The 22,826-nt window shown below is 37.5% G+C and overlaps 6 non-coding genes across 6 annotated transcripts; all 6 read left to right on the top strand.

The window, feature by feature from the left end:
- The first annotated feature begins 3,723 nt into the window (after positions 1-3,723).
- On the top strand, positions 3,724-3,842 carry LOC137488368 (5S ribosomal RNA). The gene has a single exon (XR_011007385.1). It is a non-coding gene; the product is annotated as a 5S ribosomal RNA (ribosomal RNA).
- Positions 3,843-5,689: 1,847 nt separating this feature from the next.
- Positions 5,690-5,808, top strand: LOC137488367 (5S ribosomal RNA). The gene has a single exon (XR_011007384.1). It is a non-coding gene; the product is annotated as a 5S ribosomal RNA (ribosomal RNA).
- A 1,854-nt stretch (positions 5,809-7,662) lies between these two features.
- Positions 7,663-7,781, top strand: LOC141378856 (5S ribosomal RNA). The gene has a single exon (XR_012394373.1). It is a non-coding gene; the product is annotated as a 5S ribosomal RNA (ribosomal RNA).
- A 1,849-nt stretch (positions 7,782-9,630) lies between these two features.
- LOC137488365 (5S ribosomal RNA) lies at positions 9,631-9,749 on the top strand. Its single transcript, XR_011007382.1, has one exon. It is a non-coding gene; the product is annotated as a 5S ribosomal RNA (ribosomal RNA).
- Positions 9,750-19,035: 9,286 nt separating this feature from the next.
- Positions 19,036-19,154, top strand: LOC137488393 (5S ribosomal RNA). The gene has a single exon (XR_011007409.1). It is a non-coding gene; the product is annotated as a 5S ribosomal RNA (ribosomal RNA).
- A 1,850-nt stretch (positions 19,155-21,004) lies between these two features.
- LOC137488392 (5S ribosomal RNA) lies at positions 21,005-21,123 on the top strand. Its single transcript, XR_011007408.1, has one exon. It is a non-coding gene; the product is annotated as a 5S ribosomal RNA (ribosomal RNA).
- The last annotated feature ends 1,703 nt before the right edge of the window (positions 21,124-22,826 follow it).

The following is a 22,826-nucleotide window of genomic DNA, read 5'->3' as shown; positions in this document are numbered from 1 at the left end:
ACAATAATAGTGAAGGAGAAAAAGAGTGTAAAAGAAGCCATGAAAAAAGTACAGGAGTTTTGTAAGGGAACAGGAAGCAAAATAAATGAAAATAAAACACAATATATGAGGTTTGGTAAAGCAGATATTTTAACAGATTGTTTCCAATTTAGAGAAGTAGAAGAACTGAAAATTTTAGGAATTTTAATTGGTAAAAATGAAAGAAAAGCAACAGAAAAGATGTGGGATGATCTAATAAGAGGAATAGAATCAAGATTAAATTTCTGGAGGATGAGAGAACTTTGCTTAAAGGGGAAAGCCTTAATATTAAATGTTTTAATGACATCAAAGCTATGGTATAAATTATATGTAACAGAAATGCCATGTTGGATAGAAGCGAGATTGAAAAAGTGTGTTCAAGATTTTTTATGGGAGGGGAAACCCCCAAGAATTGCGTACAATACAATAATAGGAGCAACAGAAGAAGGAGGGATAGGATTGATGGATATTAAACAAAGGAAGAATTGTCTTAGAGTGAAAATAGTTAAAAAGCTTTTACAAGAGGAGAACTCAACAGAATGGAAAAAGGTTATGAAATATTTTTTAAACAAAGTTGGCAATTTTAACTTAGGAGAAGACATTCTTTGGTTAAAAACAAAAAACTGGATGACGGAAAAGTTACCAGGGTTTTATCAAGAAATTTTAAGTGCATGGGGGAAATTTTTAGACGGAGTATTTTACCAAGTAAAGGGAAGAGAAAACTTATTAAATCAACCTTTGTTTTTAAATAAAAGTATTTTAAAAGAAGGGAAGGAACTATTTTTTAAAAAATGGATGGATGTGGGGATTTTAAGAATAAGGGATGTTCTTTATGAATTCAAAAAGGGATTTTTACCTAAGCAATATATAGTAGACTTAATGGAAGAAGCTAAAGAGGAATACAGTGTAAAGGAAATAGAAAATAAACTTGAAACGGTCAAAGGTGCCATACCAAAAGAATGGATTACAAGAATAGAAAATATGGAAGAATGTGGGAATGAAAAAGTCATACATGTCTATTTAAAAGGAAAGCTTTGTAATTTTAAAGATTGTTTACTGAAAGACTTTTATGTTTATTTTAGAGATAGTGTATTTCAAGAACCAATAGCAAATAACTTTTGGGTACAAAGATTGAATAGTGTGAAAAAGGAAAATATATGGAAAAACATGAGAGGAAAAATAATAGAAACAAGATTGGAATGTTTTGAATATTTTATAAGACACAAGGCAATTTTTACTGAGTGCATTTTAACAAAGATACATATAGAACAAAATGCAACATGTAAGGTTTGTTTTCAAGAAGATGAAGGAATTTTACACCTGTTTTTATACTGTAAAGAATTAGAATGTTTTTACAAGAAATGCCAAAAAATGCTAAAAGATTTATTGAAAGATTGGGATGAAGAACAATTGGAATGGAATACTCTGGTGATGTTCGGATGGAATATGCAAAACAAAAACAAAAAGTTTGTAAATCTTCTTATAATGATGATTAAAAAATGTGTGTGGGAAAGAAGAAATGTAGCAAAACAGGAAAAAGTTGTTTTAAATGTGTGGAATGTACTAAAACGAAAAATGGAAAGATACATAGAAAGACTGTACTGCTATTTTAAAGGAGAAGATATGTTACCAAGCTTTTATGATGTGTTTAATGATGAAGTGTATAATGTTTTAAATGGTTTAAAGTGGAAAATGCCCAAAGAGGATGTTATGTTATGAAGAATGTTGATTTTAACAAAAAAAAAAAAAAAAAAAAAAAAAAAAAAAGCACGCCCGATCTCGTCCGATCTCGGAAGCTAAGCAGGGTCGGGCCTGGTTAGTACTTGGATGGGAGACCGCCTGGGAATACCAGGTGCTGTAAGCTTTTGGTTCTCCTTCATTTGTCAGCTAATACACTTCTTCAGCTCCCAGCTTTGCTGCTATCTATAAACTTTCAATTCCATTGCTTCCTATTCGCTTTTCTCTGGGACTTCTGTCCTATTCAGAGCAGCAAGGGAAAGCCCAGCTGTGTCATTTTTTCTTTCCTCCTCCAGGGGGCGATGGAGAGGCTTCTCCCTCTCTCTCTCTCCCCCTCCCTCTCAATAGCAGCACGCACTGGAACTGTCAAGTGCTACAAGCTCCCCAAGCTATAGCCCACGCGGGTTTACAAAGTTTTGGGGGACCCGAAGCCCTTACATACCATTTATTTACAAAAAGTACCCCCACATATTGCAAGCCAACAGTACAGTAGTTTAACCTCACTCACTGGCATGCTCAATGCCATTTTTCACGGTCTACTGATGTGCCTTCACCAAGTGCACATAGATGGATAAAATATTGAGCCTTTTCAAGTCCTACATTTTATTTGTTTTCATTTTTAAATCAATAGCATACAGGGCGTCAGACGGAGGGCCTGTTAATATCATTATATGAATAACTAATTCTTTTGATGACATCATTTACACTGAAAAAAAAAAAAAATTCCGTAAAAATGCGGTTTTCCGTATTTTGTGATTCATGTTTTTATTAATTCTCCCCCCACCCCGGTTTATTTATGCTTTTGAATTGCATTCTGGGACCTTGAACTTTCTCCCAACAACTTCTAACCTCGAAAAGTACGAAAAAGTGACTTTTATAGACATGGTTATTAGTTGAAAGTGATATATTGTCTGGGTTGTCGTTGTACACGCTACAAAAACAAGCACATGTTATTTTCCATACTTTTTTTTTCTCCCTATACGTTCTAATATTCCAAACTGCAACACCGTCTAGGTTACCTTAAACTGCAGAGTTGAATTTTAAACATCAAAAGTCGACAGAGCAGAGATCAGGGTCCCGTGATGCAATTCACAACCATAAATTAACGGGAAACACTTGTGAATCACAACATATTGTGAATTGACAGTTTGTTTGTTTTTTTCATACTTTGCACAGTTGCTCCGTTAAAAAGCCGAAAAACTCTGTTAAAAGGCCATCAAAAAATGTTGTGATGCCTTTTACCCAGTATCAAAATAGAACTTTGCTCATTTCACACACAAAAATCGCCGGCGGCCCGAGACTATTTTGCAAATTCGTTAAATGGTGATGGACTTTCATTGCTTATGATTAAACTCTGGCCCCTGACCCTTTTTACGAGCGGTCAGGTGTGCAAAATTAGCAATCTGTAACATGACAAACATGACATTTGTTGTAGAGAAAAACAGCACTCACGTTCATGTTTAGTCACATCTCCGGATTGTTTGTGTTCACGGAGTTTCTCTGTCCAGCGTTCATTGGAGCTTTAAGTCCAGATATTTGGATAAAAGTTGGTATGTTGTGCATGCCACAAACATAAAAATAATAAATGAATAAATAAATAAATAAATATTTAAATATTTAAATAAATAAATGATTGAATTAATGAATAAATAAATAAATAAATAAATAATGCAGTTGCGAGGGCAAAACGGGGGGGGGGCGGCAACTCTGAACTAATAAGGTGTCTCTAATGAAGGGGCCGGTAAGCATCTGTACAGAAGTCGTGTGCTGCACAAGTCTGCTTTAAAGTTTTCCAAGCATCGGCCGCTTTTACTTCCGGTAAAATGTTGTCATCGTAAGTTTAAATACTGGCTGACAGATACACACTTGAGAGGACAAGGAGGGTTGTTCCTCCCGGTGTTGTGTCTGTGTGAGCTATTCTGCTCTCGCCGCTGCCTTTTAAATAGCCAGATTTTGACTGCGACCTTCGCTTACGGCCATACCACCCTGAGCACGCCCGATCTCGTCCGATCTCGGAAGCTAAGCAGGGTCGGGCCTGGTTAGTACTTGGATGGGAGACCGCCTGGGAATACCAGGTGCTGTAAGCTTTTGGTTCTCCTTCATTTGTCAGCTAATACACTTCTTCAGCTCCCAGCTTTGCTGCTATCTATAAACTTTCAATTCCATTGCTTCCTATTCGCTTTTCTCTGGGACTTCTGTCCTATTCAGAGCAGCAAGGGAAAGCCCAGCTGTGTCATTTTTTCTTTCCTCCTCCAGGGGGCGATGGAGAGGCTTCTCCCTCTCTCTCTCTCCCCCTCCCTCTCAATAGCAGCACGCACTGAAACTGTCAAGTGCTACAAGCTCCCCAAGCTATAGCCCACGCGGGTTTACAAAGTTTTGGGGGACCCGAAGCCCTTACATACCATTTATTTACAAAAAGTACCCCCACATATTGCAAGCCAACAGTACAGTAGTTTAACCTCACTCACTGGCATGCTCAATGCCATTTTTCACGGTCTACTGATGTGCCTTCACCAAGTGCACATAGATGGATAAAATATTGAGCCTTTTCAAGTCCTACATTTTATTTGTTTTCATTTTTAAATCAATAGCATACAGGGCGTCAGACGGAGGGCCTGTTAATATCATTATATGAATAACTAATTCTTTTGATGACATCATTTACACTGAAAAAAAAAAAATTCCGTAAAAATGCGGTTTTCCGTATTTTGTGATTCATGTTTTTATTAATTCTCCCCCCACCCCGGTTTATTTATGCTTTTGAATTGCATTCTGGGACCTTGAACTTTCTCCCAACAACTTCTAACCTCGAAAAGTACGAAAAAGTGACTTTTATAGACATGGTTATTAGTTGAAAGTGATATATTGTCTGGGTTGTCGTTGTACACGCTACAAAAACAAGCACATGTTATTTTCCATACTTTTTTTTTCTCCCTATACGTTCTAATATTCCAAACTGCAACACCGTCTAGGTTACCTTAAACTGCAGAGTTGAATTTTAAACATCAAAAGTCGACAGAGCAGAGATCAGGGTCCCGTGATGCAATTCACAACCATAAATTAACGGGAAACACTTGTGAATCACAACATATTGTGAATTGACAGTTTGTTTGTTTTTTTCATACTTTGCACAGTTGCTCCGTTAAAAAGCCGAAAAACTCTGTTAAAAGGCCATCAAAAAATGTTGTGATGCCTTTTACCCAGTATCAAAATAGAACTTTGCTCATTTCACACACAAAAATCGCCGGCGGCCCGAGACTATTTTGCAAATTCGTTAAATGGTGATGGACTTTCATTGCTTATGATTAAACTCTGGCCCCTGACCCTTTTTACGAGCGGTCAGGTGTGCAAAATTAGCAATCTGTAACATGACAAACATGACATTTGTTGTAGAGAAAAACAGCACTCACGTTCATGTTTAGTCACATCTCCGGATTGTTTGTGTTCACGGAGTTTCTCTGTCCAGCGTTCATTGGAGCTTTAAGTCCAGATATTTGGATAAAAGTTGGTATGTTGTGCATGCCACAAACATAAAAATAATAAATGAATAAATAAATAAATAAATAAATAAATATTTAAATATTTAAATAAATAAATGATTGAATTAATGAATAAATAAATAAATAAATAAATAATGCAGTTGCGAGGGCAAAACGGGGGGGGGGCGGCAACTCTGAACTAATAAGGTGTCTCTAATGAAGGGGCCGGTAAGCATCTGTACAGAAGTCGTGTGCTGCACAAGTCTGCTTTAAAGTTTTCCAAGCATCGGCCGCTTTTACTTCCGGTAAAATGTTGTCATCGTAAGTTTAAATACTGGCTGACAGATACACACTTGAGAGGACAAGGAGGGTTGTTCCTCCCGGTGTTGTGTCTGTGTGAGCTATTCTGCTCTCGCCGCTGCCTTTTAAATAGCCAGATTTTGACTGCGACCTTCGCTTACGGCCATACCACCCTGAGCACGCCCGATCTCGTCCGATCTCGGAAGCTAAGCAGGGTCGGGCCTGGTTAGTACTTGGATGGGAGACCGCCTGGGAATACCAGGTGCTGTAAGCTTTTGGTTCTCCTTCATTTGTCAGCTAATACACTTCTTCAGCTCCCAGCTTTGCTGCTATCTATAAACTTTCAATTCCATTGCTTCCTATTCGCTTTTCTCTGGGACTTCTGTCCTATTCAGAGCAGCAAGGGAAAGCCCAGCTGTGTCATTTTTTCTTTCCTCCTCCAGGGGGCGATGGAGAGGCTTCTCCCTCTCTCTCTCTCCCCCTCCCTCTCAATAGCAGCACGCACTGGAACTGTCAAGTGCTACAAGCTCCCCAAGCTATAGCCCACGCGGGTTTACAAAGTTTTGGGGGACCCGAAGCCCTTACATACCATTTATTTACAAAAAGTACCCCCACATATTGCAAGCCAACAGTACAGTAGTTTAACCTCACTCACTGGCATGCTCAATGCCATTTTTCACGGTCTACTGATGTGCCTTCACCAAGTGCACATAGATGGATAAAATATTGAGCCTTTTCAAGTCCTACATTTTATTTGTTTTCATTTTTAAATCAATAGCATACAGGGCGTCAGACGGAGGGCCTGTTAATATCATTATATGAATAACTAATTCTTTTGATGACATCATTTACACTGAAAAAAAAAAAATTCCGTAAAAATGCGGTTTTCCGTATTTTGTGATTCATGTTTTTATTAATTCTCCCCCCACCCCGGTTTATTTATGCTTTTGAATTGCATTCTGGGACCTTGAACTTTCTCCCAACAACTTCTAACCTCGAAAAGTACGAAAAAGTGACTTTTATAGACATGGTTATTAGTTGAAAGTGATATATTGTCTGGGTTGTCGTTGTACACGCTACAAAAACAAGCACATGTTATTTTCCATACTTTTTTTTTCTCCCTATACGTTCTAATATTCCAAACTGCAACACCGTCTAGGTTACCTTAAACTGCAGAGTTGAATTTTAAACATCAAAAGTCGACAGAGCAGAGATCAGGGTCCCGTGATGCAATTCACAACCATAAATTAACGGGAAACACTTGTGAATCACAACATATTGTGAATTGACAGTTTGTTTGTTTTTTTCATACTTTGCACAGTTGCTCCGTTAAAAAGCCGAAAAACTCTGTTAAAAGGCCATCAAAAAATGTTGTGATGCCTTTTACCCAGTATCAAAATAGAACTTTGCTCATTTCACACACAAAAATCGCCGGCGGCCCGAGACTATTTTGCAAATTCGTTAAATGGTGATGGACTTTCATTGCTTATGATTAAACTCTGGCCCCTGACCCTTTTTACGAGCGGTCAGGTGTGCAAAATTAGCAATCTGTAACATGACAAACATGACATTTGTTGTAGAGAAAAACAGCACTCACGTTCATGTTTAGTCACATCTCCGGATTGTTTGTGTTCACGGAGTTTCTCTGTCCAGCGTTCATTGGAGCTTTAAGTCCAGATATTTGGATAAAAGTTGGTATGTTGTGCATGCCACAAACATAAAAATAATAAATGAATAAATAAATAAATAAATAAATAAATATTTAAATATTTAAATAAATAAATGATTGAATTAATGAATAAATAAATAAATAAATAAATAATGCAGTTGCGAGGGCAAAACGGGGGGGGGGGGGGGGGCGGCAACTCTGAACTAATAAGGTGTCTCTAATGAAGGGGCCGGTAAGCATCTGTACAGAAGTCGTGTGCTGCACAAGTCTGCTTTAAAGTTTTCCAAGCATCGGCCGCTTTTACTTCCGGTAAAATGTTGTCATCGTAAGTTTAAATACTGGCTGACAGATACACACTTGAGAGGACAAGGAGGGTTGTTCCTCCCGGTGTTGTGTCTGTGTGAGCTATTCTGCTCTCGCCGCTGCCTTTTAAATAGCCAGATTTTGACTGCGACCTTCGCTTACGGCCATACCACCCTGAGCACGCCCGATCTCGTCCGATCTCGGAAGCTAAGCAGGGTCGGGCCTGGTTAGTACTTGGATGGGAGACCGCCTGGGAATACCAGGTGCTGTAAGCTTTTGGTTCTCCTTCATTTGTCAGCTAATACACTTCTTCAGCTCCCAGCTTTGCTGCTATCTATAAACTTTCAATTCCATTGCTTCCTATTCGCTTTTCTCTGGGACTTCTGTCCTATTCAGAGCAGCAAGGGAAAGCCCAGCTGTGTCATTTTTTCTTTCCTCCTCCAGGGGGCGATGGAGAGGCTTCTCCCTCTCTCTCTCTCCCCCTCCCTCTCAATAGCAGCACGCACTGGAACTGTCAAGTGCTACAAGCTCCCCAAGCTATAGCCCACGCGGGTTTACAAAGTTTTGGGGGACCCGAAGCCCTTACATACCATTTATTTACAAAAAGTACCCCCACATATTGCAAGCCAACAGTACAGTAGTTTAACCTCACTCACTGGCATGCTCAATGCCATTTTTCACGGTCTACTGATGTGCCTTCACCAAGTGCACATAGATGGATAAAATATTGAGCCTTTTCAAGTCCTACATTTTATTTGTTTTCATTTTTAAATCAATAGCATACAGGGCGTCAGACGGAGGGCCTGTTAATATCATTATGTGAATAACTAATTCTTTTGATGACATCATTTACACTGAAAAAAAAAAAAATTCCGTAAAAATGCGGTTTTCCGTATTTTGTGATTCATGTTTTTATTAATTCTCCCCCCACCCCGGTTTATTTATGCTTTTGAATTGCATTCTGGGACCTTGAACTTTCTCCCAACAACTTCTAACCTCGAAAAGTACGAAAAAGTGACTTTTATAGACATGGTTATTAGTTGAAAGTGATATATTGTCTGGGTTGTCGTTGTACACGCTACAAAAACAAGCACATGTTATTTTCCATACTTTTTTTTTCTCCCTATACGTTCTAATATTCCAAACTGCAACACTGTCTAGGTTACCTTAAACTGCAGAGTTGAATTTTAAACATCAAAAGTCGACAGAGCAGAGATCAGGGTCCCGTGATGCAATTCACAACCATAAATTAACGGGAAACACTTGTGAATCACAACATATTGTGAATTGACAGTTTGTTTGTTTTTTTCATACTTTGCACAGTTGCTCCGTTAAAAAGCCGAAAAACTCTGTTAAAAGGCCATCAAAAAATGTTGTGATGCCTTTTACCCAGTATCAAAATAGAACTTTGCTCATTTCACACACAAAAATCGCCGGCGGCCCGAGACTATTTTGCAAATTCGTTAAATGGTGATGGACTTTCATTGCTTATGATTAAACTCTGGCCCCTGACCCTTTTTACGAGCGGTCAGGTGTGCAAAATTAGCAATCTGTAACATGACAAACATGACATTTGTTGTAGAGAAAAACAGCACTCACGTTCATGTTTAGTCACATCTCCGGATTGTTTGTGTTCACGGAGTTTCTCTGTCCAGCGTTCATTGGAGCTTTAAGTCCAGATATTTGGATAAAAGTTGGTATGTTGTGCATGCCACAAACATAAAAATAATAAATGAATAAATAAATAAATAAATAAATAAATATTTAAATATTTAAATAAATAAATGATTGAATTAATGAATAAATAAATAAATAAATAAATAATGCAGTTGCGAGGGCAAAACGGGGGGGGGGGCGGCAACTCTGAACTAATAAGGTGTCTCTAATGAAGGGGCCGGTAAGCATCTGTACAGAAGTCGTGTGCTGCACAAGTCTGCTTTAAAGTTTTCCAAGCATCGGCCGCTTTTACTTCCGGTAAAATGTTGTCATCGTAAGTTTAAATACTGGCTGACAGATACACACTTGAGAGGACAAGGAGGGTTGTTCCTCCCGGTGTTGTGTCTGTGTGAGCTATTCTGCTCTCGCCGCTGCCTTTTAAATAGCCAGATTTTGACTGCGACCTTCGCTTACGGCCATACCACCCTGAGCACGCCCGATCTCGTCCGATCTCGGAAGCTAAGCAGGGTCGGGCCTGGTTAGTACTTGGATGGGAGACCGCCTGGGAATACCAGGTGCTGTAAGCTTTTGGTTCTCCTTCATTTGTCAGCTAATACACTTCTTCAGCTCCCAGCTTTGCTGCTATCTATAAACTTTCAATTCCATTGCTTCCTATTCGCTTTTCTCTGGGACTTCTGTCCTATTCAGAGCAGCAAGGGAAAGCCCAGCTGTGTCATTTTTTCTTTCCTCCTCCAGGGGGCGATGGAGAGGCTTCTCCCTCTCTCTCTCTCCCCCTCCCTCTCAATAGCAGCACGCACTGAAACTGTCAAGTGCTACAAGCTCCCCAAGCTATAGCCCACGCGGGTTTACAAAGTTTTGGGGGACCCGAAGCCCTTACATACCATTTATTTACAAAAAGTACCCCCACATATTGCAAGCCAACAGTACAGTAGTTTAACCTCACTCACTGGCTTGCTCAATGCCATTTTTCACGGTCTACTGATGTGCCTTCACCAAGTGCACATAGATGGATAAAATATTGAGCCTTTTCAAGTCCTACATTTTATTTGTTTTCATTTTTAAATCAATAGCATACAGGGCGTCAGACGGAGGGCCTGTTAATATCATTATATGAATAACTAATTCTTTTGATGACATCATTTACACTGAAAAAAAAAAAATTCCGTAAAAATGCGGTTTTCCGTATTTTGTGATTCATGTTTTTATTAATTCTCCCCCCACCCCGGTTTATTTATGCTTTTGAATTGCATTCTGGGACCTTGAACTTTCTCCCAACAACTTCTAACCTCGAAAAGTACGAAAAAGTGACTTTTATAGACATGGTTATTAGTTGAAAGTGATATATTGTCTGGGTTGTCGTTGTACACGCTACAAAAACAAGCACATGTTATTTTCCATACTTTTTTTTTCTCCCTATACGTTCTAATATTCCAAACTGCAACACCGTCTAGGTTACCTTAAACTGCAGAGTTGAATTTTAAACATCAAAAGTCGACAGAGCAGAGATCAGGGTCCCGTGATGCAATTCACAACCATAAATTAACGGGAAACACTTGTGAATCACAACATATTGTGAATTGACAGTTTGTTTGTTTTTTTCATACTTTGCACAGTTGCTCCGTTAAAAAGCCGAAAAACTCTGTTAAAAGGCCATCAAAAAATGTTGTGATGCCTTTTACCCAGTATCAAAATAGAACTTTGCTCATTTCACACACAAAAATCGCCGGCGGCCCGAGACTATTTTGCAAATTCGTTAAATGGTGATGGACTTTCATTGCTTATGATTAAACTCTGGCCCCTGACCCTTTTTACGAGCGGTCAGGTGTGCAAAATTAGCAATCTGTAACATGACAAACATGACATTTGTTGTAGAGAAAAACAGCACTCACGTTCATGTTTAGTCACATCTCCGGATTGTTTGTGTTCACGGAGTTTCTCTGTCCAGCGTTCATTGGAGCTTTAAGTCCAGATATTTGGATAAAAGTTGGTATGTTGTGCATGCCACAAACATAAAAATAATAAATAAATAAATAAATATTTAAATAAATAAATGAATGAATTAATGAATAAATAATTAAATAAATAATTAATGCAGTTGCGAGGGCAAAACGGGGGGGGGGGGGGGGGGTGGGGGGGGAGCAACTCTGAACTAATAAGGTGTCTCTAATGAAGGGGCCGGTAAGCATCTGTACAGAAGTCGTGTGCTGCACAAGTCTGCTTTAAAGTTTTCCAAGCATCGGCCGCTTTTACTTCCGGTAAAATGTTGTCATCGTAAGTTTAAATACTGGCTGACAGATACACACTTGAGAGGACAAGGAGGGTTGTTCCTCCCGGTGTTGTGTCTGTGTGAGCTATTCTGCTCTCGCCGCTGCCTTTTAAATAGCCAGATTTTGACTGCGACCTTCGCTTACGGCCATACCACCCTGAGCACGCTAGAGGGAGCTAGAGTGCAACAAGGAAGTGACTGGCAGCAGTCAGGAGAGGAAGGCTCTCCACCATTTTTTCTGTTTATTTTTTTGTGTTTTACATTTTTTGTGGACTGATATAGTTTTTTTTGTTTTTGATTTTTGTTTTTTAACCACCTGACAGCAGCATTTTGCTGGCTGGAGGGTGGTTTTTTGCGTGTGTTTTTTTGCAATGGAGCAAACAAAGGACGGATTGATGGCAAACGACCCTGGACTGGATGCAGAGACACGAAAGGAATATGAAACTGGACTGGATGACGAGACAAGAATGGTTAAAGACAACGGACTGGAAAATGGACAACGAGCTGGACAACGGAAAAGCCAAGTAGGTGGAAGAAAGTATTTAAAGGAGGCAACAGTTATCATTAATGTGGAAGATGTACAGGAAGTGAGAGCAGAAGATATTATTAAAGCAGTGATTGAAAAGTGTGGACATGGAAAAATTCTGGCTTTAAGACCAAGACAAGGGAAGGAGTACGAACTAACAATGGAAACAGAAGAATTATGTGAACAATTGACTGACAAACTGATGATAAATGGGGTGAACTGTGAAATTAAAAAGCTTCATAATAGGGATTTTGTTGTTTCCTTCATGCACCTGCCGGTCTATCTGGAAGATAAGGAAATTCTGGAAAAATTAGATACTTGGGGAGTTTGTCCCATATCTAAAATTAAACGAAGGTTTTATCCGGGTACCGACATAGAAGACGGAACAAGGTTCCTTAAAGTGAGGTTCCCTAAAGAGGTGGCATCCTTGCCATACAGCACAAAAATGGAGACAGCAGAAGGAACGCAGTACTTCAGGGTGATGCACAGCCATCAGGTGAAGACCTGTAGGCTGTGCATGAGCCCGGAACACATGCTGAAAGACTGTCCAGAATTCAAGTTTTGCAAGACACTGTATCACTGTCAGGTGCCCGGAATGTAAAAATTTTTTAAACAAGTGTGAATGCTGGATGGAAGGAGAGGAAGGAGGAGGAGAAGATCGGGACCGGCAGGTGCATGAAGAAAACAACAAAAGGGAAGAAGATAATGAAGCAATAGAAAGGACAATGGAGGAGGAAATGAATAACAATGAAAAAAAGGAAGGAAAAAACGAAAATGAAGAGAATGAAGTACAGTTATCAGGACAGGATGGACAGTGGTCACAAATGGAAATATCGGACAGTTTTAAAACTTTTTTAAGCACTGTGGAAAAAGAGGAACTAAGAAAGACTGGTCAAGCTGAAGGAATGGCAAATGATGAAGAAACAAGGATGGAAAATGTGGATAAGAACAAAGTGGAAAGAGGATTTTTAAGAAGAAGAACTTTTAAGGTAAAACCAAACTTGGACATGGCAAAGAAAAAAGTTTTAACAAAGAACAGAGCTAAATATGTAAATAGGTATGAAGTGTTAAGGGGACTGGAAGAAGATGAAGAAAAATGATGTTTTTAAAATATTTTATCTATTTTAAAATGCTTTTAATCTTTGTCTCTTTTAACGGAAGGAGTTGTTGGTTGAGAGCGTTGGAAGGAGATGAAAGACAATGAGGATGTGTAGGTTTTTAATTTCATTTTTATTTATTTTAATGGTTTTAAACTGTGTGTCTTTTAATGCAAGGGGACTGATGGGAAAAGATAAATTTGAGAAAATAAGAGAGAAATGTAAAAACAAGGAAGTGATAGGTTTACAGGAAACAAACTGGAAAGAACATGCAATGAATGATTTTAAAAAGTTGTGGCAAGGGGATATAATATATAATAATGGTGATGGTAAATCTGGAAGAGGTGTTGCTTTTTTAATAAGGAAAGATGTTTTAAACTTTAAAAGAATTGTGTATAGGGATAATTATGGAAAATGTTTAGTAATAGAGGTGAACTATGAAGGACATGAATTAATAATAGCAAATATACATGCACCAACAGAAGATAAAGACAAAAAAGAATATTTTGAGGTTTTAAATAAAGTATTAAAAGGTTTTAAAGAAATAATAATGATGGGAGATTTTAATACTGTTTTTAGAAAACAAGATATGGCTGATGGAATGGTTTTTAAATCGGATATAGGAAGAAAGCAACTAAATGAGTTAATAAAGGAAAATAGTTTAATAGATATATGGAGGGAAAGGAATAGAGAAAAAAGAGAGTTTTCAAGGAGACAAATAGTGGGGAATTTTATATGTCAAACGAGAATAGATTTTATTTTATGTACTAGAAATATTGAAAATTTTATAGAAAACATACAGTATGAAGAGAACAGTTTTAGTGATCATAAGCTCTTGCATTTTAAAGTGAATATAGAAAACATACAAAAAGGACCAGGGACTTGGATTTTAAACACAACCATTTTAAAAAATCAAGATTATGTTCAAAAAGTCAAAGAAATAATAGAGAATGAAAAAGAAAATAGAATGTATGATGAAGATAAAAGGATATGGTGGGAAAACACAAAATATCAAATCAGGAAATACACAATCAAATATTGCGCAGTACTACAAAGATGTAAAAAGTATACAGAAAAAGAAGTTAAAAGATCCTTAGAAAAAGAATTAAACAAGGAAAATAAAGATATTGAAAAAATCAAAGAAATAGAGCAAAAATTACGAGATTTAGAAGAAGACAAATATAAGGGGGCAATGTTGAGGAGCAGATCTAAATACACAGTAGAAGGGGAAAAATGCACGAAATTCTTTTTTGATTTAGAGAAGCAAAGAGGTAAAGCAGGAATACTAAAGGAAATTAAAGGGAGGAATGGAAAAATTGCGAAAGGAAACATAGAAATACTAGAAGAAATCAAGCATTTTTATGAAGATCTATTTAAAGCAAAAGGTATTGATGAAGAAAAAGAAAGGAAGATTCTAAATTATATAAAAGTAAAACTAGAAAAAGATGACAACAAAGAATGTGACAGAGAAATAGAAGAAGAAGAGATTGAAATTGCAATAAATCAACTAAATAAAAAGAAAAGTCCAGGTATAGATGGAATAGGAAATGAATTTTATATTGTTTTTAAAGATATTTTAAAAGGAATACTTAAAGAAGTTTTTAAAGACATTTTTAAATGTAAAGAGATGAATGAAAGAATGGGGATGGGATTAATGAAGTTAATATATAAAAGAAAAGGAGCAAAAACTGAATTACAAAATTATAGACCAATAACAATGTTGAATACAGATTTAAAGATTTTAGCAAAAGTTTTAGCGAATAGATTAAAGGAAGTAATGCCTAAATTAATTAAATCAAACCAAGCATATGCAATAAAAGGGAGAGATATAGCAGATGTAACAATGAGTATTAAAAGCACAATAGATTATTTGCAAGAAAAGAAGATGAATGGTTTTTTAATTAGTGTAGATTTTGAAAAGGCTTTTGACAGAATAGAACATACTTATTTATTTGATGTACTCAAAACATTTGGATTTGGAGAGAATTTTATTAATTGGATTAAAATTTTATATAAAGGGGCTTTTACAAAAGTAAAATGTAATGGTTTTTTAACAGATTGTTTTAAAATTACAAGATCAATTAGACAAGGATGTCCTCTTTCAGCACTATTATATTCCCTAATCGCAGAACCATTAGGGTTAGCAATAAAACAAGAAACTAAAATTAAAGGAATAAAAATAGAAGAAGAGGAGGATGAAGGAAAAATATACCAGTATGCTGATGATACAACAATAATAGTGAAGGAGAAAAAGAGTGTAAAAGAAGCCATGAAAAAAGTACAGGAGTTTTGTAAGGGAACAGGAAGCAAAATAAATGAAAATAAAACACAATATATGAGGTTTGGTAAAGCAGATATTTTAACAGATTGTTTCCAATTTAGAGAAGTAGAAGAACTGAAAATTTTAGGAATTTTAATTGGTAAAAATGAAAGAAAAGCAACAGAAAAGATGTGGGATGATCTAATAAGAGGAATAGAATCAAGATTAAATTTCTGGAGGATGAGAGAACTTTGCTTAAAGGGGAAAGCCTTAATATTAAATGTTTTAATGACATCAAAGCTATGGTATAAATTATATGTAACAGAAATGCCATGTTGGATAGAAGCGAGATTGAAAAAGTGTGTTCAAGATTTTTTATGGGAGGGGAAACCCCCAAGAATTGCGTACAATACAATAATAGGAGCAACAGAAGAAGGAGGGATAGGATTGATGGATATTAAACAAAGGAAGAATTGTCTTAGAGTGAAAATAGTTAAAAAGCTTTTACAAGAGGAGAACTCAACAGAATGGAAAAAGGTTATGAAATATTTTTTAAACAAAGTTGGCAATTTTAACTTAGGAGAAGACATTCTTTGGTTAAAAACAAAAAACTGGATGACGGAAAAGTTACCAGGGTTTTATCAAGAAATTTTAAGTGCATGGGGGAAATTTTTAGACGGAGTATTTTACCAAGTAAAGGGAAGAGAAAACTTATTAAATCAACCTTTGTTTTTAAATAAAAGTATTTTAAAAGAAGGGAAGGAACTATTTTTTAAAAAATGGATGGATGTGGGGATTTTAAGAATAAGGGATGTTCTTTATGAATTCAAAAAGGGATTTTTACCTAAGCAATATATAGTAGACTTAATGGAAGAAGCTAAAGAGGAATACAGTGTAAAGGAAATAGAAAATAAACTTGAAACGGTCAAAGGTGCCATACCAAAAGAATGGATTACAAGAATAGAAAATATGGAAGAATGTGGGAATGAAAAAGTCATACATGTCTATTTAAAAGGAAAGCTTTGTAATTTTAAAGATTGTTTACTGAAAGACTTTTATGTTTATTTTAGAGATAGTGTATTTCAAGAACCAATAGCAAATAACTTTTGGGTACAAAGATTGAATAGTGTGAAAAAGGAAAATATATGGAAAAACATGAGAGGAAAAATAATAGAAACAAGATTGGAATGTTTTGAATATTTTATAAGACACAAGGCAATTTTTACTGAGTGCATTTTAACAAAGATACATATAGAACAAAATGCAACATGTAAGGTTTGTTTTCAAGAAGATGAAGGAATTTTACACCTGTTTTTATACTGTAAAGAATTAGAATGTTTTTACAAGAAATGCCAAAAAATGCTAAAAGATTTATTGAAAGATTGGGATGAAGAACAATTGGAATGGAATACTCTGGTGATGTTCGGATGGAATATGCAAAACAAAAACAAAAAGTTTGTAAATCTTCTTATAATGATGATTAAAAAATGTGTGTGGGAAAGAAGAAATGTAGCAAAACAGGAAAAAGTTGTTTTAAATGTGTGGAATGTACTAAAACGAAAAATGGAAAGATACATAGAAAGACTGTACTGCTATTTTAAAGGAGAAGATATGTTACCAAGCTTTTATGATGTGTTTAATGATGAAGTGTATAATGTTTTAAATGGTTTAAAGTGGAAAATGCCCAAAGAGGATGTTATGTTATGAAGAATGTTGATTTTAACAAAAAAAAAAAAAAAAAAAAAAAAAAAAAAAAGCACGCCCGATCTCGTCCGATCTCGGAAGCTAAGCAGGGTCGGGCCTGGTTAGTACTTGGATGGGAGACCGCCTGGGAATACCAGGTGCTGTAAGCTTTTGGTTCTCCTTCATTTGTCAGCTAATACACTTCTTCAGCTCCCAGCTTTGCTGCTATCTATAAACTTTCAATTCCATTGCTTCCTATTCGCTTTTCTCTGGGACTTCTGTCCTATTCAGAGCAGCAAGGGAAAGCCCAGCTGTGTCATTTTTTCTTTCCTCCTCCAGGGGGCGATGGAGAGGCTTCTCCCTCTCTCTCTCTCCCCCTCCCTCTCAATAGCAGCACGCACTGGAACTGTCAAGTGCTACAAGCTCCCCAAGCTATAGCCCACGCGGGTTTACAAAGTTTTGGGGGACCCGAAGCCCTTACATACCATTTATTTACAAAAAGTACCCCCACATATTGCAAGCCAACAGTACAGTAGTTTAACCTCACTCACTGGCATGCTCAATGCCATTTTTCACGGTCTACTGATGTGCCTTCACCAAGTGCACATAGATGGATAAAATATTGAGCCTTTTCAAGTCCTACATTTTATTTGTTTTCATTTTTAAATCAATAGCATACAGGGCGTCAGACGGAGGGCCTGTTAATATCATTATATGAATAACTAATTCTTTTGATGACATCATTTACACTGAAAAAAAAAAAAAATTCCGTAAAAATGCGGTTTTCCGTATTTTGTGATTCATGTTTTTATTAATTCTCCCCCCACCCCGGTTTATTTATGCTTTTGAATTGCATTCTGGGACCTTGAACTTTCTCCCAACAACTTCTAACCTCGAAAAGTACGAAAAAGTGACTTTTATAGACATGGTTATTAGTTGAAAGTGATATATTGTCTGGGTTGTCGTTGTACACGCTACAAAAACAAGCACATGTTATTTTCCATACTTTTTTTTTCTCCCTATACGTTCTAATATTCCAAACTGCAACACCGTCTAGGTTACCTTAAACTGCAGAGTTGAATTTTAAACATCAAAAGTCGACAGAGCAGAGATCAGGGTCCCGTGATGCAATTCACAACCATAAATTAACGGGAAACACTTGTGAATCACAACATATTGTGAATTGACAGTTTGTTTGTTTTTTTCATACTTTGCACAGTTGCTCCGTTAAAAAGCCGAAAAACTCTGTTAAAAGGCCATCAAAAAATGTTGTGATGCCTTTTACCCAGTATCAAAATAGAACTTTGCTCATTTCACACACAAAAATCGCCGGCGGCCCGAGACTATTTTGCAAATTCGTTAAATGGTGATGGACTTTCATTGCTTATGATTAAACTCTGGCCCCTGACCCTTTTTACGAGCGGTCAGGTGTGCAAAATTAGCAATCTGTAACATGACAAACATGACATTTGTTGTAGAGAAAAACAGCACTCACGTTCATGTTTAGTCACATCTCCGGATTGTTTGTGTTCACGGAGTTTCTCTGTCCAGCGTTCATTGGAGCTTTAAGTCCAGATATTTGGATAAAAGTTGGTATGTTGTGCATGCCACAAACATAAAAATAATAAATGAATAAATAAATAAATAAATAAATAAATATTTAAATATTTAAATAAATAAATGATTGAATTAATGAATAAATAAATAAATAAATAAATAATGCAGTTGCGAGGGCAAAACGGGGGGGGGGGCGGCAACTCTGAACTAATAAGGTGTCTCTAATGAAGGGGCCGGTAAGCATCTGTACAGAAGTCGTGTGCTGCACAAGTCTGCTTTAAAGTTTTCCAAGCATCGGCCGCTTTTACTTCCGGTAAAATGTTGTCATCGTAAGTTTAAATACTGGCTGACAGATACACACTTGAGAGGACAAGGAGGGTTGTTCCTCCCGGTGTTGTGTCTGTGTGAGCTATTCTGCTCTCGCCGCTGCCTTTTAAATAGCCAGATTTTGACTGCGACCTTCGCTTACGGCCATACCACCCTGAGCACGCCCGATCTCGTCCGATCTCGGAAGCTAAGCAGGGTCGGGCCTGGTTAGTACTTGGATGGGAGACCGCCTGGGAATACCAGGTGCTGTAAGCTTTTGGTTCTCCTTCATTTGTCAGCTAATACACTTCTTCAGCTCCCAGCTTTGCTGCTATCTATAAACTTTCAATTCCATTGCTTCCTATTCGCTTTTCTCTGGGACTTCTGTCCTATTCAGAGCAGCAAGGGAAAGCCCAGCTGTGTCATTTTTTCTTTCCTCCTCCAGGGGGCGATGGAGAGGCTTCTCCCTCTCTCTCTCTCCCCCTCCCTCTCAATAGCAGCACGCACTGAAACTGTCAAGTGCTACAAGCTCCCCAAGCTATAGCCCACGCGGGTTTACAAAGTTTTGGGGGACCCGAAGCCCTTACATACCATTTATTTACAAAAAGTACCCCCACATATTGCAAGCCAACAGTACAGTAGTTTAACCTCACTCACTGGCATGCTCAATGCCATTTTTCACGGTCTACTGATGTGCCTTCACCAAGTGCACATAGATGGATAAAATATTGAGCCTTTTCAAGTCCTACATTTTATTTGTTTTCATTTTTAAATCAATAGCATACAGGGCGTCAGACGGAGGGCCTGTTAATATCATTATATGAATAACTAATTCTTTTGATGACATCATTTACACTGAAAAAAAAAAAAAAATTCCGTAAAAATGCGGTTTTCCGTATTTTGTGATTCATGTTTTTATTAATTCTCCCCCCACCCCGGTTTATTTATGCTTTTGAATTGCATTCTGGGACCTTGAACTTTCTCCCAACAACTTCTAACCTCGAAAAGTACGAAAAAGTGACTTTTATAGACATGGTTATTAGTTGAAAGTGATATATTGTCTGGGTTGTCGTTGTACACGCTACAAAAACAAGCACATGTTATTTTCCATACTTTTTTTTTCTCCCTATACGTTCTAATATTCCAAACTGCAACACCGTCTAGGTTACCTTAAACTGCAGAGTTGAATTTTAAACATCAAAAGTCGACAGAGCAGAGATCAGGGTCCCGTGATGCAATTCACAACCATAAATTAACGGGAAACACTTGTGAATCACAACATATTGTGAATTGACAGTTTGTTTGTTTTTTTCATACTTTGCACAGTTGCTCCGTTAAAAAGCCGAAAAACTCTGTTAAAAGGCCATCAAAAAATGTTGTGATGCCTTTTACCCAGTATCAAAATAGAACTTTGCTCATTTCACACACAAAAATCGCCGGCGGCCCGAGACTATTTTGCAAATTCGTTAAATGGTGATGGACTTTCATTGCTTATGATTAAACTCTGGCCCCTGACCCTTTTTACGAGCGGTCAGGTGTGCAAAATTAGCAATCTGTAACATGACAAACATGACATTTGTTGTAGAGAAAAACAGCACTCACGTTCATGTTTAGTCACATCTCCGGATTGTTTGTGTTCACGGAGTTTCTCTGTCCAGCGTTCATTGGAGCTTTAAGTCCAGATATTTGGATAAAAGTTGGTATGTTGTGCATGCCACAAACATAAAAATAATAAATGAATAAATAAATAAATAAATAAATAAATAAATATTTAAATATTTAAATAAATAAATGATTGAATTAATGAATAAATAAATAAATAAATAATGCAGTTGCGAGGGCAAAACGGGGGGGGGGCGGCAACTCTGAACTAATAAGGTGTCTCTAATGAAGGGGCCGGTAAGCATCTGTACAGAAGTCGTGTGCTGCACAAGTCTGCTTTAAAGTTTTCCAAGCATCGGCCGCTTTTACTTCCGGTAAAATGTTGTCATCGTAAGTTTAAATACTGGCTGACAGATACACACTTGAGAGGACAAGGAGGGTTGTTCCTCCCGGTGTTGTGTCTGTGTGAGCTATTCTGCTCTCGCCGCTGCCTTTTAAATAGCCAGATTTTGACTGCGACCTTCGCTTACGGCCATACCACCCTGAGCACGCCCGATCTCGTCCGATCTCGGAAGCTAAGCAGGGTCGGGCCTGGTTAGTACTTGGATGGGAGACCGCCTGGGAATACCAGGTGCTGTAAGCTTTTGGTTCTCCTTCATTTGTCAGCTAATACACTTCTTCAGCTCCCAGCTTTGCTGCTATCTATAAACTTTCAATTCCATTGCTTCCTATTCGCTTTTCTCTGGGACTTCTGTCCTATTCAGAGCAGCAAGGGAAAGCCCAGCTGTGTCATTTTTTCTTTCCTCCTCCAGGGGGCGATGGAGAGGCTTCTCCCTCTCTCTCTCTCCCCCTCCCTCTCAATAGCAGCACGCACTGAAACTGTCAAGTGCTACAAGCTCCCCAAGCTATAGCCCACGCGGGTTTACAAAGTTTTGGGGGACCCGAAGCCCTTACATACCATTTATTTACAAAAAGTACCCCCACATATTGCAAGCCAACAGTACAGTAGTTTAACCTCACTCACTGGCATGCTCAATGCCATTTTTCACGGTCTACTGATGTGCCTTCACCAAGTGCACATAGATGGATAAAATATTGAGCCTTTTCAAGTCCTACATTTTATTTGTTTTCATTTTTAAATCAATAGCATACAGGGCGTCAGACGGAGGGCCTGTTAATATCATTATATGAATAACTAATTCTTTTGATGACATCATTTACACTGAAAAAAAAAAAAAATTCCGTAAAAATGCGGTTTTCCGTATTTTGTGATTCATGTTTTTATTAATTCTCCCCCCACCCCGGTTTATTTATGCTTTTGAATTGCATTCTGGGACCTTGAACTTTCTCCCAACAACTTCTAACCTCGAAAAGTACGAAAAAGTGACTTTTATAGACATGGTTATTAGTTGAAAGTGATATATTGTCTGGGTTGTCGTTGTACACGCTACAAAAACAAGCACATGTTATTTTCCATACTTTTTTTTTCTCCCTATACGTTCTAATATTCCAAACTGCAACACCGTCTAGGTTACCTTAAACTGCAGAGTTGAATTTTAAACATCAAAAGTCGACAGAGCAGAGATCAGGGTCCCGTGATGCAATTCACAACCATAAATTAACGGGAAACACTTGTGAATCACAACATATTGTGAATTGACAGTTTGTTTGTTTTTTTCATACTTTGCACAGTTGCTCCGTTAAAAAGCCGAAAAACTCTGTTAAAAGGCCATCAAAAAATGTTGTGATGCCTTTTACCCAGTATCAAAATAGAACTTTGCTCATTTCACACACAAAAATCGCCGGCGGCCCGAGACTATTTTGCAAATTCGTTAAATGGTGATGGACTTTCATTGCTTATGATTAAACTCTGGCCCCTGACCCTTTTTACGAGCGGTCAGGTGTGCAAAATTAGCAATCTGTAACATGACAAACATGACATTTGTTGTAGAGAAAAACAGCACTCACGTTCATGTTTAGTCACATCTCCGGATTGTTTGTGTTCACGGAGTTTCTCTGTCCAGCGTTCATTGGAGCTTTAAGTCCAGATATTTGGATAAAAGTTGGTATGTTGTGCATGCCACAAACATAAAAATAATAAATGAATAAATAAATAAATAAATAAATATTTAAATATTTAAATAAATAAATGATTGAATTAATGAATAAATAAATAAATAAATAATGCAGTTGCGAGGGCAAAACGGGGGGGGGGGGGGGGGGGGCGGCAACTCTGAACTAATAAGGTGTCTCTAATGAAGGGGCCGGTAAGCATCTGTACAGAAGTCGTGTGCTGCACAAGTCTGCTTTAAAGTTTTCCAAGCATCGGCCGCTTTTACTTCCGGT

Source organism: Danio rerio, chromosome 18 (genome assembly GCF_049306965.1).
Source record: "Danio rerio strain Tuebingen ecotype United States chromosome 18, GRCz12tu, whole genome shotgun sequence".
In the NCBI taxonomy this organism is placed as follows: domain Eukaryota; kingdom Metazoa; phylum Chordata; class Actinopteri; order Cypriniformes; family Danionidae; genus Danio; species Danio rerio.
This window is presented reverse-complemented; position numbering and strand designations above follow the sequence as displayed.